Here is a 16,902-nt window from a genome sequence, read left to right as displayed (position 1 = left end):
ATGATTTGCCTTTAACCCAGTAAAGTAAGAAATTCAAAGATAAGGCTTCCAATTAATCTTTAACTTGTAACATAAAAGCACTGATTTCAAGTCTTAACAACATTGTAATTATGAAGGCACCAGGGAGTGAGGGGAGGGATGTACTGTGGACACAGTCAAAGTTTTAATCCTGAATTTGTGTGGCTCTTGTGAATTTATTAGAGCTTTAAAATTTAACTTCATTTCTGTGTGTGATACAAACACATGTGTTCTCGACGCACTTCAAAAAAGGGCCACTAGTGAAATACCATTTGCATTAATCATTCAAAAGCTTTGCAGAAAATTGTGTCTCAAGAGATGACTTTTCCACTGAAGTTTACACTATTTGGTTTAGTTTCATTACTTTTTACGTATATTGCGTTATGGCTGCTTGTTTTTCTGAGCATTGGCTTTAGAATGTATTCCCAGTATTTCATGCCAAAAGTAAACATTGTCACTCAATATTCTGAAGAGAAAAGTATAATTTCTATTTAGTTATAGTTTTAACCTTGACAACTACACAAATTTCATTGTAATCTAATGCCCTGCGAAATGAAATTCTACTTTTACCCTTTAGCCACTACCTAATAAAACTACGAAGGGAATGTTTGCGTTGTGCTCAAATAATAAATAGATTTAACAACAATTTTTCACATAGTTTCATTGGATTTTTAATAGACTTTTAATGGGAATAGGCATCTGCACTAATGGCTCTCCTTGCAAGACTGAAGCCTAAGATTATTTTATATATGTAGAAATTACTTTTCTATCCATGATACAATGTTACATTATGCCATGAATATTCTGTGACTATTACTGGCACCGATACGACAGTATTTAAGGAATCATAGTGAATTATTCCTTGAAGCCACATTTCTGGATATTAGACTTAGCAAGATTTAGCATTGCCCCATCCTAGTTTCTTTGTGGGTCTGGCTTAAAATCAATAACATAAAATCCATTACTCTGTCTTCATGAGAAGCAGATGTAAGTCAATGCTGAACATATTAAAATCCTCTCCTTACGTTTACCTATTTGTGCAACAAAAAGTATAAGGCTGAAAAATGTTGAGAGTTGAATATTTCTGCTACATATTGGCAAGTGTTGTGATCCTTGATACATCAGCATTTATGTTAGGTAAGGAAGATCTCCTTGATCCTGGAACCGAATACTAATTTTAGATTTTTACTTAATAGAAAATTAGATACAAATCTAAGCTGTAAGAGCAGGTGATGCAGAAAAATGTAAATTAAATATGAAAAATGTAAATTGTCAGGCATAAGACTTCACTATTATGCTTGATTTAGTGAAGCTCAGTGCCTTCAGAAGGGTCTCTAACTTGTCAGTTATTTCAATATTAGTTGAGTATGTTTCATAAAATTTGCCCTTTTTCAAATCTGACAGGATTGGTTATATTATCCAGTATTAATGTTTTATGACACTTCCTGGCCTAAGATGTTTACTTCAGATATTTTTTAGTGTGCTAAATTATAACATTATGACCTGTAATTTTCTGGGGCATTGGAAAGAAATCAGGACAACTGCAGTTTATGTTTCTGGAAATTAGTAAACTATATATATTGTTTTGTTCATGTTAAAATACTCTTGATCCCTTTTCATTGAAATGCTCTAGCACCTGCTTACTTTTGAACAGGGTCTTGAAATTTGGCAGGGGAAATGGGGCTTTGTGACAAAGATATAGATCTGAAAATAAAATCTGCCAAGTCTGGAAAAGTCATAAGCCTGGAAGAATCGCTGTTCGTGTTGCTGAGTGCTTGACAGCATTTACCTGATAGGTTCCTGATGCTTTTTTTTTAACCTCACTAAATATGCTGTTATCACAGCCCCTACTGTGATCAGACTGTGCGTGCACTAAAATATACAGGAAATGAACATCCAGCGCAGAGCTAGGAGAGCACAGGAGGACAACAGGACAACAAAAACATCCTGTGTCAGAGGCAAAGGGTATAATTCCAGTAGTCTAAGGAAATATCTGCTTTTTATCTTCGTTTTTACTATGATCAGTGTTGAAATGAAATCATGCAGCTTTGTCTTAAAATGTGGCACATCAAAAGGTAAATACTTACAAATTAAACTAATCCACATTATACTTCTTCAGTGGAGCATACATGGTATTGTGTCTGACATCTCCTGTCTAAATAAAACTATGGAAAGTCCCATAGGTGTTCATTCAAACCCAAAGCATGAGGGGTTCTGTGATAGTTTTTCTGTTCTGAAGAAAAAGTCTGAGAAGAGCAGCATACATTCCCATATCTCTTGCAGCTGAAAAGAGTGATAAGAGCTGCCCTGCTGAATGACGGTAGGATGAATATAGGACAGCTGATGGTCTGGTCAAGACATTCCCATGAAGGCTATGAGGGTGCTGCCAAGCATATCAGCTGCTTACATAGCTGCTTAATACCGAAGGTGCAACACTATATCAAGCCTTTTCTTTCCAAATTCAAAGAAAATGAGGGTCCCTGAGTCAGCATCTTTCTCTCTTTAGTGAGCATCATGTTTTCTTATGTTACTAATGGTATCATCAGTGAAACAGTGAAATGGTATCAACAATAAAACATCAGTTTTATCCCAGAGTTACATTGCTACTAACCAAAAAAATTAGCCCATTGTGAACGTCAGGTCTGGCTTTTGTCTTGCTTTGCATTTCTGTAAAAAAAATGGTTGTTTTAATAACAAGAATTAGTTGTAACCCTAAATTCCCTTTACCTGATATTATCAGCTAAGTCTCTGAAAGAACATTAGAAGCACCTGTGTTTTAAATTGTACCTGATAAAACAGCAAAGCTCTTCCTGAAGATAATGACTCGAAAAGGTCTCACAGAGTATCACAGTAGAATCAGACAGTGCCAGTCATTTGTCTGTTCTGCCATTTGTAAAGAAACGTGCTATTATTTCTTGATTTAGCACTGTGAAGAACATTGCTCAGGTAATAGTCACTTCTTTTGGCAAGCTTTCTATGCACAGAATCAGATAAACAAGATGCTATCTTTTGAGACTGCTGTACAGTCCTATTGAACACAGCAAATTCCCTTTTGTCTTTTTAAAAGTCAAACATGAAGTTTTCTCTCTCTATGAACATGTTAGTATGTGATTCAAGATCCAGAATTCAAGCCACAAAATACAGATCTCATTGAGTTTTAAGAAGACTGAAAGAAGAAAGAAATTGCCTAGGGTTGTCAGTGCTGAAACAGTGGAAAATAGGACAAATGTACAATTTATTGAAAGGAATTTGTTCATAACAAAGAAAAAAAGTAGCCAGCTACTTTGAAGAAAACAGCCCTCTGTAACTTGCTCAAGAGAGACACTGATTTTGAAACTCTCCATCTTTAGACAGTAAATGTAATCCTTTTCAATACTTAGAGAACAGTTATATATTCTATTTATAAAAGATCAAGTTACTAATACTTAAAGAAGAAAACAAAGGAAAAACTAAAATAAGTTCCTTATGAAATCATTCAGTGTGGGTATCATCCCTGTAGGTGGGTGCACCTGAACATGAGAAGTTTCTTTACATTTATACATGCAGCATAGTTGCAGTAAGTCACTAGAGGATATAAAATAGAGACAGAAAGCCCAGCCTTCAGCTATAACTAAGACCATGATTTTTTCTTATGCTAAGAAGAAAATAATGACATAAATGACATCCTTTTTCTTCCCCGTTCCTCAGAGAACTGATAATCAGAAATGGTGGAGCAATTTTCTTTTGCATACTGCAGATTAGTGCTGAGTGAAATATTCACTGCTGAAGGGAAAATGATTCAAATTTCATGGAGCTTTTACCAACATTTGACCTAGTCAATGGTACCTTTGTCTATTAAAATGCACTTAAATAGAATATGTTGTTTCTGAAGAAAGCTGAGAGTTTTTTTTTAATCTTTGAGGTATATTAGGAATGGATACAGATAAATTTTAGAAAATACTACTTTTTCCTTCTCCCAGATAACAACTGTTTTTGATTTTCAAATGAAAGACAGATAGCTGCACTTAATACTCTTTGTTTTAAGAGAAACAGAGATGTCATATGTGAACACTGGAAAAGTGTCTGGTATAACCTTTGCAGAATATTGCAATATATTCTGGGTTTTTAAAGAAAACTGAGAAATGAAATGTTTACTATCATTAAAGGCCTTATCCCCTGGCTGTGAAAGTCAAAAGGATCATTGTTATTAAAGTTCAACCTCAAATTACTTTCAAAAGGATATAAAGAAGGAACAAAAGAAAATAAAAGAGGCTGTATCTGAGGGTGATGACTTTAGACACTGATACATCTAAGTGGCTAACTCTGTGGGAGAAGTGAGGAGCAATCCAGCCCTCCAAAAGCCCGCACTTAAATACCTTACTTTATCAATGGAGGAGGAGTGGCGTTTCTGAAAACCTCCAGCACACCCAGATTAAGGTCCCAAAAAACTCCATGATGTGATCCATCCCATCTAAGTTAGGTACCTACCAATTTCCAACGGGCAATTATTTCTGCTCAGGACCTAGCCTGTCTGGGCCTCGTCTTAGCTACCTACAGTAGTCTTTAGCTTGTCAGTTTATGCTAGAGCACTTTCCCAGGAAGTTGGACAGATGGGGGTGAGGCCTGCTTCAGCTGAAAGGGAATTAAGCTAATAACTTAAGAAAATAGTTTAATCATCAGGCTGAAAGGGAAAGAAACCTGCCACTTAAAGCTGTCTTTTTTGTATAGGAACACAAAATCCCTGCAGACAGAACAGAATAAAAGGGAGGTGGACTCTCATCTGGGAAGGATTAAAACTGAAGCCCATATACTATTGCTTGTAATATATGTTCATATTGTATTAGATCACCAGTGAATAAAAATAATGAAACTATTTGCTGAGAGTAAACCAAAATCCTGGACTGCTTCCCCCCAAATGGGACTATGTAACCATTCAGAGCCTCTGCTTCTTTTGGTACTATGTTTTTTTTACAGATTCAAAAGAAATGAGAAGGTGGCTTTCCAGAATTTAGAAGATATGAAATTATTCTCTCTGAAGATGATGAAAATTTTAAAAGGAAATTTTCATATTTCCCTGATAAATGCTACAAGCAGCAAGCAATTGTGAAGTATCTGACCTGCACTGCAAGCTAAATGATCAGGTTCATAACTGACTTTTCAGCGTGCTCTTGGAGATCTAGGTGCCTGTTCAGTTGTGCATTACTCACAGCAGAACACCAGCTAACATATTGATAACCTTATATCCTCAAAAAAATACCTCTAAAAATGTGTGAAAGCATTCAAGATGTCAGTTAATCTTTTAGATGTCTATATGCCTAGGAACTGCTATAAAAGAGTAAGCAGGTATGGAAGAGTTGCTCAGAATTTAAGTAGGACTTCAGGTGCCCTTAATAAGATTTCAGCAGAACCAGCACCATTGAGAAACTCAATAATTTACTTCAAAGCAAGTACATTAATAGAGGAGATGAGATTATCTTTTAGATGAAGCATACCTAAATCATACCTTACATTGAAAAGATAGGTAAAAAAAGGCAGAAATAAAGAAGGAATGATGCAGCCCTAGGAAAAAAGGATGGTGATTTTATGCATATTTTAATGTTTTTTTCATCTGCCTATGACTCTCTATAGCTGCAAATTTTTATAATTTTTTCTTTCATCTTTCATTTGATTAAAAAACAGCAATAATGCATAAGACAAGGTAAAATGAGACACATTCTCAATCACTTATATTTTGTTGAGTTAGCTAGAAGAATGAATGACAAAAATTTTAAGGTGTGAAACATACATCACTAAACCTACGAAATACCAATCTTATTCAATAGGTACTTTTCTGATTAAAAAAATAAAATAAAACTGCCACAGTTGTACACCACTCCTGCATGTGCCTGGAATTGGTGGATACACAGATAAATAGACACGTTCCCCAAGGTCACTAAATTCTTGAATATCCTAATATTCCTTAAGTATAAACTTAAAATCAATGCAAGGTTGAAAATGTATTCTGATGGACCTCATCCAACTCTAATTATCAATAGTGTGTTCCCTTTGCAAAAATTGCTCACCTGTTAAAAGCTCCCAAATGCTAGAATGTCGGAAAATGAAAAGTGATGGAATCCAGCCTGTTCCCAGCTAAGGTATAAATCTTCATTACTTGGTAGCACATACCTGACAAAAGCCTCCCCCCCTCCAAATATGTAAAGATGTCCAAAAGTCAAAATAACAGCCTTGTAGGAGATTGCTTTGGATGGAGCCTTTGATAAGATACAGTATTTATAATAAATCTGTGGTTAGAGTATAAGTTTAAAATCTAGCCTGTGTGTGCATAGCACCACTGCAAAAGAAGGACAGGATCTGACTGACTCCATCGCTATCAGCTTCCTCCTCACTTCTGCTCTTGCTCTTAGAGTTCATTTTGCTCTGTGCTAATAAGGATACCTTTATGTGTCTGCCAGCTCCTATGCAAGTGAGCAAGATAAGTAGCCTGCTTAAAAGAAAATAGTTTCATGTGTCCCCTTGTTTCCTGCATTGGCACCCAATAAAGTTTGGTTCTGAATTGGTATTAATTTAATGGGCTTGACTTTTCTGTGCTTGGTGGTAATATTTACAGGTTAGAGCTCTCCATTAATGTCAATGAAAAGGTATAAATATGTCTTTCACCCTTCAGAAAAAGGATATATGGAAGGAGAATACTCGTAATTAACTTCAATATGCTGCTTACTCATATGAATAAGAAAAAGAGGGTAAGAGAGATAATGTTTCTCCCCTTGCTCCCTCTGGTCTCTGTGGTATCTGGAGGTAGAGGAATAAGTATGCAGAAAGGTAATATTATTCATTAGGGCAATTGATAAAGTTGGCAAAAACAGAGAAGTTTTTGTGCACAAAACCCTTTCTTCAGAGATAGCACTGAAGTATCTTTCTCTGAATTGCTGTTAGGAAGTGGGAGATGCAAAGGGTTTCTCCCCCGCACCCTGCTTCTACTGCTGCACTCAATGCAGCAATGCATGAAAGTTTCAGTCACTGAATCCCTGTTACCCTTGAATCCCTATTACCCACTAATCCCTGTTAAAGTTATATTGTGTATTGCAAATATTAGTTGGTAGATGGTGCCTTGCCAGATAAAACTGTCCTTTCTGCTATGGCTCCTCTAAACATTTCTATGTCACCTCTTGGGAATGGAGACAAAAGCACAGTCAGACACAGCTAATGTCCTTTTCCCCATTGTTTGCTTGCCCCGATGCCTGAACGTTTTGTCAAACTTCATGCAGCTTGAACAACAAACAGAGCTTGGAGCCCTGTTTCCTAACCCAGCAGGTTTACTTTAGCAATGGAAGAAAGCAAGCCTGCTTTGAAATACACTTGATTCTTGATGACACGTTCCACTTTTCCTCATACATTAGCACTTTGTGAAGAAACAGTGCACGCTGCCTACAAACTTTTCTATCCTGTTGTATGCATGCGCATTTTCTTCAGAATGTTTTCAAAGGGCTGTCTAATCATATTTTAAATGCCAATATAAATGTGCAAAATATGGCTCCTTAGAGTTCTGTAACACTAAGACATCACAATCCGGCCTTATATAACATGGGGAAATCACTGCCACAACTTGGGCCTCAGTGTGGTTCAAGATTCTAACGAGTGTCGAGATGATTGTTCCAGGCAAATTTCTGTTACGTATGGGAATTTTATCCCTGCATTCCCAAGACCTAGTTTCACACTAAAATAGACACAAATACTATTTTAGCACAGCTTATTATACTTTTTTTTTTACCCCACTTGCTCTGTTATATCTAAATTCAGCAACATATATTGGCTCTGTAGCATATAAAGAAATAGATTTAAAAAAATACAAGAAGATAAAAATCACATGAGTTTCCTTTAGTGCTGGAAATCAGAAAAACACACGGGATTAAATGACATTGCTTTAACACGAGAATCTGAAAGGTCTAGAGTCATTTGAACTCAGTAATTATTGCCAGAGTTCGGAGAGAGACACACCATGTCTTATAGTTTATAATAGACATCTTCTGCTTTTATCCTCTGATATAAAGCAGGAAAGTTCAAACAGGTCCAAATTTCTATAAATAAGCAATACTGTATTACAGTGTTTTGTGAATGTGTCAAGTCTTGAAGAGCCAGATTGTGATCCTGGCTTTGTGCCCACACCAGGAATTAGGAGGCTGTTCAGCACAGTCATACTGCCTACACTTGCTGCCTATATAACTGATCTCACAATAAGAAATTAGGAGCTTCCATAGGACCATTGCTTCACCTTCTTCACAGGTGGATGGAGAATGGTCAACTAGAAGAAGGTAAAGGATAGAGGATAGAGCCATGGCTTTTATCTCCAGCACACTGTCTGAGGAATCTTAAAAAGGGAAGTTCTCTGCTATAAGTAAAAGACTGATACACACTGGCATACTTCCCCACCTGCAACAGAGGTGGGAGACAAGTGTGATAACATAGAACTCGTTGCGACATTGAGTCATGATGTGACTTTTTTTAGGCTTTTACATTATCTTGGTTGTTAACCTACAAGTTAAACCTAATTTAATCCTTGCACAATGGGGAAAGAACCCGCTTCTGGCATCTGAAGTTCCAATTCTGCTAACAAATAAAAGACGGAAGAAGCTCAAGCACTAGACCTCTGTTCATTTGCACTTACTTAATTGTTAGTTCTTTCCCTGATTACGTTTTGGACTGCTGCAAGTAGCTCTCTAAGACAAAGGCTGAGCAGGCTTCTGGAGACATTTGGATCCCTGAAGTCTGTATAGATAAAACTGTGCCAGTTTTGCCTCGATACGTGTTACATAATCCTCCAGTTCTCAGAGACTAATCACCCAGTCGCACATCACAGATCCCCATGTCACACCTCAAAACTTGCAGTACATGATCCTCTGAGTTCCACAGTATAAAATGTCACTCGAGGAAGCTGCAACATAGCTTTCATATGAGTTCAGGCACTGTGGCGGACAGATGAGTGAACTTTTGCCTTAAACATTTCTTGGTACATAAGGTGCAAGCAAACCAAAACCCCAAACAAGCCATCTGTTCCCGGCGGAAACAGGACTGAGCTGCTGCGACCCCCGAAATGGTCTCCCTGCGACCATTCGGGACACACCGAGCCTGCGCTGAACTGGACCACGATCGGACAGAGACTTTGGGACCTGGACTGCAAATTACTGCCGCTTAACACAACTTTTATAAAACTTGCTTAGCCGCACTCCCTAGTTCAGTGAGAAAGGGCCCCAGAGCTGGTGCAGACTGGAAAGATAAGGGAGTTACAAGCAGTTTGCATTCCTGTGCCCCACACTCCGGGAGGGAGGATGTCAAGGCATTGAAGTGAGGCCTGCTTGGGTGCCAGGACCCTGGGAAACAAAGCCTCCCCTCACTGCTGAAACAGTGTTAATTTGGGGGGGTCTGGATTATATCCTCCTTGTCAGGACCTTGGAAGATAACACCTACTGTCACTGCTGGGGCAGTGCTAATTGCTGGAACAACACCTGTTTGTCAGGGCCCTGAGAAAGAAGGGCAGAACCCGAGGAATCAACACATTTGTCAGCAGAAACCGCAACAGTAAAGATAAGGGAGAAAAGCAGCCTGCCTGGGAACAATGATGAGACCCAACAGGGAGCAGGAGACCCCAGACCCAAAAATTACTATTGGTCTGAACTACCGCGTGAGGGGTGGGAAACTTAATTTGAAAAAGCTATAATTGCCCAGGGATTTCTTTGTTCAGGGTCCCTCTTCGGAGGCACCCAACTCGAGCTGTAACTACTGCACGTGTGTCATTACAATTTATTTATTTAATTTGCCTTGATTTGGCTCCGAACTTTTCAGCGGGAACCTAGGGTCGGATCCTGCTCGAGTTGTAATTACTGCACACGCATCGCTAAAATTTACACCCAGGGTGAAGCGGACCAACGGGACGCCGCTGGATCCACGGATAAATGGAGACTAAAAGAGATTAAGGTCAACTAGAAATCTTCTAACAAAATGTTTCTTCATCAGAAAAGATCAATTGGCACCATCCAAGAAGGTAGCTGGAGCATTGCAAAGCCTGTCATTAGAGCATTTACCTTTTAAGCATCTGTCCACCAATAAGAAATACTGAAGTATGTGTCAGATATCAAGGTTCCCTACACAATGCATGAGTAAGGCACAGAAAAAGGAATGATACCTGAGTTATGGAGACAGACGAGCTCATGGCTGACTTAAAGATATAGAAGACATAAGTTGTCCTGGGAAGAGGCTCGATCACAACCAGAAGCTTCTTTCTTTCCTGGTGAAGAGGACCAACGGGACGCCGCTGGATCCACGGGTGGTGATATCTCTTTCTCTCTCTCTCTTTCTCTCCTCCCCTTTGCCTTTCCCCACCTTTTCTCCCCACTCCATGGAAAATAAAGGTAAAAGGTTGTACGATATTTGACCGGTTTTAGTGCCTTAATCTCGTCCTTGGGATTGTAATGAACCCCCCCCCCCCGCCCCCTGCCGATATTGGATCGGGACAGGGACTTTAATCTAAAAAAAAAAAAAAGCCCCACACCTGTAAAATAATGGTGATATCTTAGAGTCTTAAGGGTTTAGATGAAACCCAGAGTCAAGTACCATGCAGTGTGAATCTGGTAAACTGGCACCAGGCTGGCTAGCTCTAATCAGTAGGGACCCAAGCCAGTCCTTTTCACTTGACCTCAGAAACAACGATCAGTCTGTCACCCTTTTTTACCTAGCATTATGAACACAGTCTCAAGGCACTTTCCACTTGCTAGCTGTTACTATATTATCCTTCCCTCACTATATGTCCCTTCATGTCATATGAAAAATAACGTTACTGCAGCACTGCCCTGAAAAAGGAAAAAGTTAATGTGAGGATCCACAAATACAAATCATAATTTATAAAGGAGGCATTTGCATCATTTGGGGGTCTTTACACAGTCACTGTTGATCATATTCTTCCTCAAATGCTCTAACAGACGACTGTACCACTTCTAGTGCTATTGTGAAGGCAGACCTCTCTTCTGTAAGCTGAACACTCCACTCCTCTTCCCACTCATTACATCCTACATGCTGTCAATCTTAGTTTCAAAAACTATCAATCAGAAATGCAGTGGGAGATGTGTGTAGAATTTTTTTTTAACCACACTGAGTAAGGTGGGCATTTCTTTGATTTTCCTTTATTCTCTTGATGGCAAAGTAGAGTATGTGTCTTACATGCATACAAGCAAACACAAAAGTACATGAAAAACAGTATTTTGACAAGTGAAAACAGAACTTTGGTACAGTAACCCTTACAGCTAATCAAATCTTATTGTTAGTCAGACATCATCATGATTATTTAATGTGGTGGTTCCTTTAGACTTAAGGCTACTGATTTAGTAAAAACAATAATGAAATAGTAATAAAAGAGAGAAAATAAGAGCCATTGTGAAACATTACAATAATCTGCTGAAGCACACTGTGACTTCTACAGTTAAGTTTAAGTTTGTATCTCTGGTCTAGCTGACTGGAGAAAGCAGGAGAAGGAGGAGGAACAGGAGCAGAGGAGTGGAAATAAAGACTGCATTAGACAAGCCATTGGTCTAACTCAGTATGAGAGCTTTTTTGTTTAAAAAATAATGCAATAATTACTACTAGTATAGATATACAGTTGCTTTATATAATACTATGAACTACAGGCAGAATCCTACTCTTATTTTATCCACCTATGGAATTTCTGTAAAAGATTTTTGCTGAGACATTTGAGGAACCACCTACACTGCTGCCAAATCCTTCAGACAATCTCAAGAGGCTTCCACGCTGCCACTGGTATTAGAAAATGGCAATTTCACTTAACCCAACAAAGCCTTTGATGATGTGTAATTTAAAGAACTTGCCAGTCTTGACGAACTGACTTGGTTTAAGGGTACCAAGGCTTACCAGCTGGTGGTCTCAAGATGGTGTTACTGAATTGGTGCTGAAGTTATTTTTGCAATTAGTATAAACAACACAAAAAATCTTCAACAGAGAAGAAAATAAATGGGAAAAAAATATTGTGCTTTCTCTTCTGGTGCTAAAAAGATATTTTCTTCCTGTCTTTCCTAGTACCTGAGCTCTTTCTGTGATGATTCATGGAACTGCTTGCTGGGGAACTTTGGCAAGCGGGTGTGTTTTAAGTTTAGACCTGAATCTCTGTGAATTTTGTGGGATGTTCAAGAAGTTAAACACTGACGGTGGTGATTATTTCTTTAAAAATTGGTCTTTTCCTTCAGTTTGAAATAGCTAAACTCTTCGCGTCTGACAAATGTTGATCGTAGTGAAAATATTTACATACTCTTAACTACGGTGACTGTTGGATGTTGCTGTAAATACTGGTGTTGCTCAATACTAAAGGCAACAGGAAAGATTGTCAGCTACAAAAAGAAAAAGGTCCTGTGCTCCAAAAAAGCCTAATCTACTCCAGCATCTCACCTTTTTAAAACTTCCTGTGTGCTTTAAAAAGTACTGACTTTGTTTAATGGGGCAATGTTATCACTTCTCTTCCAATCCTTGACACGCAGGGTACCAGGAGAATAAACTAATTTCCTATTTGTCTGTCTACTGTTTTCTGCAAGGACTCTCTGAACTATAATCTATTTTATGGCTAATCCTTTAGTTTAATTCCCTATTTATGGGCATAACTGACAAGGGAGAGGTAGCAAAATAACATTCTAAACTCCTCATCCCATTAAGGGGCAAAGGAAGTAAGTATCCAGAGAAAGCAGATATCACACATGAGCTTTTATACCTCAGTACTTTTGAGACTATATGTCAGGTTTTCTCAGTATTTTCATCCATAACTTTGCTTTTCAAGACTTTATTGCTTAAACCATTTTTAGCTGGAAGCAGGTTTCTGTTCTCTGTCTAGGCTGATAGATGCAAAAATCTCTTGTGTGCCTCTGTTGTCTGCTATGCTGGAATGGTGTTCGTGTCACATGCAGAAAAGAGGTTCATTTCTAAAAATGCATCTTCAGAATAGAAATAAACTAATAGCTCTTGTAAGCACAGAGAGTCACAGAGTCAGAAGTTCTGAAAATGTACCAAAAAATGTGGAGAAGATGGACTAGGACTTATTTCTGAACTACAGTTCAGAGGTTGGTATTTTTTCATGTGTGCTCTGATGTGCTTCTAACCTCAGCTTGCCTTGACTTTCTCACTGTTGCAAAACACTAAGAGGTTTTGGGGAAAGAATGGGCTAGACTGGGCTAGATTTTGTGTTGAGGGGAAAGCCTATGCATTGGAGTAAGGGAGAGTAAGACAAAGGAATACAAAAACAGGTGATACAAGAATTCAGTGGATGATGTGCATTCTCTAACTCCTTCCCTTTCCAGAAGGCAAAGAGGAAAGGAGCTCATATATGGGATCATCTTCATCTGCCTAGAATTGGGGACCCAAAGTAAGAGTGGGAAGACTATAATTTGTTGATATACTTGTCAGTAGCAACCATCACAATCCAAGAACCAGCGTGGTACAGGGAGCTTATCGAAACTTCCTAGGACTACACACCTTTACTTGGCTTGCTCCTAGATAGGAGCAGTTCTTGGTGCCATTTACTGAGCTGTGTCCTGGAGATTAAACTAGCCCTGAGTTAGCAGCTCAAAATGGCTTCTCTAGTGGGAGTATTAATATTTGTAGAATAACTGGAATTATTTCCAAGTACTACAGAATCCTGTTGATCCACAAAAGTGAATATTAAACTACATGTCCACTTTTTATTCTACAGAAAAGAGAAGAAAGTAGAAAGAGAATGTGTAAGTAGAAACATTTTAGGAGAAAAAAAGATAACTCTTGACCATCTATGCACATCCAGTTGTTCTACAGTATGATTCTTCATAACTTAACTGAATGGCTTCGTGTTTGTATTTCCTTTAAAAAACAGGGTTATATAGACATTCCATGAAGGAACTAAAAGAGACAACAAGGAGATTTTTGCATTGCAGAAATCCACTGGAAAGATGTAGTTGGAAATTAATCAAATCATGCAGATTAGAAGATGAATTCAGTAATTCTTTAGAATTTCATATTTATAGAATAATCCTTCAGTGCAAGCAGTTTGAAATCCTTACCAAGTCACTCATTTAGATCACCGGGCTGTGAAAAATACATCTTATTAATACACACTGCATGGTTTTCAGCATTATTTCTTCACTCTGACAGAAGTCCCAAATAAAAAGAGATTCTTCCAAGTACTACAGTAGCCTGTGACAACGAAATAGGCAAAATGATGAAACACATACATGCCAGGTGGCTATATTTTTTTTCAGTGCCAGTGAAAGTGTGTCGCAAATCCACTGCAGTTTTTACAGGAAAGAAAGACACCAAAAATAGAATGCACCAGAAAAACAGATTCTACTGTGAGTACTCATTTTAGGAGTTGTAGTGCATAAAAGAAAACAACTAGCCACATCATAATTATTTAGAATTCCTAACATCTCTGTACAATTAATAAAAAGTTAAGCACAGGCTGAGCATGGAGCTACCTGAGCTGTGTAACAAGGAAACAGTTTTGCAACTGAACTCCTATTCCTTTTCCTAGATGTTACATGTCTTGGTTCACTCAGGGCAGACTTCTCTTTCAAAAGCCAAACAAAATTTACACTTTTTTAAACAGCTGAGCAGGCTCAACTCAACCAGAGATATTTAAACCCACATCTTAGATCTATCCTTCTTATTGAAGTTAAGCCACAGTTCAGCCATATCTACAGGAGTCCCCTGGCCTGAACAAGAGCAAGCAATTTCTGTAGCTTGGTAGATAAAATGCTTTGGGTACAGTCTGAATTTTGAGTTTGCTCTTTCTTTTTAGATAGATGCTGAACAAAAGGCCAAGTATGATGAGAGGGCCTCCTGCCTGTTCTTCTTGGCCTCTAGGTCCTCCCATTCCCACTCGGAGAGTGTCTCAGAGATTGAGAGTCACATCAGACTGAGTAGTCCAAAATGTGAGTTTTTCCACCATGAAGCAGTGCTAATACAGATATTTTGAACTGTTGATTTGAATGTAGAAGTTTAATTTCTGCTTAAAGTCCATGTTAACAGTCCAATATGCATCTCAACACCAATCTTTTATTGAAGTAACTGAAAGTTTATATTCTACTACTAGGCAATGTTCTTCCAACAGTATTTTGAGAGCAAAGTTTGAAATGGCAGGCTTTTCCAAAACTAGTGAATACTTCAAATCAAATTTTTTACAGACATATGTTTTCTTCTGGTTAAAAAAATCAAAAAGAAAAGCAGGTTTATAGTGGCATCATCTCAAAAGTCCACTGAATGTTACTTTTCTTCTACCTAGTCTCTACAAAGTAAACCAATCAAATGCTGCCATTTAAAAGACAATTATGAATTGCACCATACAGGATGAATACTGATATTATCTGCTATTCTTACTGAAGATATTTTTAATTAAATAACATTTCTTACAGTATGTTGGAGAGGAGGGATGTAAAGGTAGAAATACATTTTTCTAAGGACTGGAAAAACTAGAAAGAAGTGGGATGTTTTGGAAAAAGATGTGAAAAAATATTAGTAGGCACATTAAAAATAGAGAAATGGGAGCTCTTCTTGAAATTAGCAAGCACCTCTAACTTCAACCTTCATTTAAAAAGGCCTAAAGAAACAAAATACTTCTCCTGAGCCTCTTAACATGTAATATTCACTTATATGCCAGTACTAACCTGAGAGAAAACAAGAAAAATATGTTGTTATTAGATAAAAGAACCCAATAATCTATGTGGGAAAAGCTCTAGAAGAATATATCAGCCACTGTGGGGACATAATCAAGAGGCTAACTTTGCAATGTATTATATCACAGGACGCAAAAACAGTGGTCTTTAAAAATAATAATTCTAGAAATAATAATTTTCAATAGAAGGAACCTTCTTATTTATTGTTTCTGTGTTGTATCAGAAACTCATTGAAAATGGAAAGCCAAGAGTATTTTGAACATAAAAAGCTGAATAAGTGTTTGGAAAGTGAGAGATATTACCATCAAAATTGTCTTCAAAGAACAAGGAAGTATATAGGAAAGAAAAGGAACTAGTTATGATCTGCATGTGTAGTGAGCATGTCTTTTTGTGGGAATATTTGCATAATTAGGTCAAGTTATGAGAATGGTGACTGAAGATATGTCTCTTTAGCACAACAGTGCCATACAGAAACAGATGAAAAAATATAGTTGAGCTAGGTCACCTGTGCATACTGTCAAACAACTTAGCACTTCCTATCACTTCAACCTGCCATTCGCTGACTGTTTACACATGTATATTAAATTACGCCTGTGCTCTGTTTTGAAGTGTCACAACTAGTTTTCTCTGAGGGAGAATTCAGGTGTGATTCTGAGTATAATTTACTCCAAAGTAAACCCATAGGAAGAATGAACAAGACTGCAAAGAGTGTGTCCCCACACCTCCACCTCCACACACACACTTGCATGGACGTACCCTCTGAGGCTTTCACAACAAAGCCAGACCTTGAATACCCGCATGTTCTCCTGTCATACTTCTAGCCATGCAACATGTACTTTTGGTATCAGTTAATGAAAAACAGTGCTCATACACTAAACAGGAGCTACGCCTTCCCCAGGCCCTCGCCAGGTCTCCTGTGAATGGACGAGTTCAGCAATGGAGGTCGCCTACGATGCCAGAAATAGTACAGCTGAATTAGTGCGGTGGTTGGCCCAGATTAGTAGCATTCTTATTAGCCATTTTGTCGTACTGAATAGACATGCTTTGAATATCCCCTCCTATGCCTGAATTAGTACAAGGCTCATATGAGCCACGGCTGAAGACAGGCTGTGCTGGGTTCTGCCCTGCTGTAGGCTGTTGTACACACATTGCTGGTTTCTCAAAACAAACAAACAAGTAAAATAACTGCTGTAGAATTTTAGTATTCCACAGGAGC

The 16,902-nt window shown here is 38.1% G+C and overlaps 2 long non-coding RNA genes across 5 annotated transcripts in view; one reads left to right on the top strand and one right to left on the bottom strand.

The window, feature by feature from the left end:
* Window positions 1-6,754, top strand: part of LOC112995478 (uncharacterized) — a 74,237-nt gene extending 67,483 nt beyond the window's left edge. For both annotated transcript variants that reach the window (XR_003262189.2, XR_003262190.2), the window contains one exon: window positions 4,972-6,754. This is a non-coding gene — a long non-coding RNA (uncharacterized LOC112995478). The remainder of the gene's footprint in view (window positions 1-4,971) is intronic.
* The window catches only part of LOC112995479 (uncharacterized), a 113,255-nt gene that overhangs the window by 80,029 nt on the left and 16,324 nt on the right, over window positions 1-16,902 (bottom strand). The window lies entirely within an intron of this gene.

Source organism: Dromaius novaehollandiae, chromosome 4, assembly GCF_036370855.1.
Source record: "Dromaius novaehollandiae isolate bDroNov1 chromosome 4, bDroNov1.hap1, whole genome shotgun sequence".
Classification (NCBI taxonomy): domain Eukaryota; kingdom Metazoa; phylum Chordata; class Aves; order Casuariiformes; family Dromaiidae; genus Dromaius; species Dromaius novaehollandiae.
This window is presented reverse-complemented; position numbering and strand designations above follow the sequence as displayed.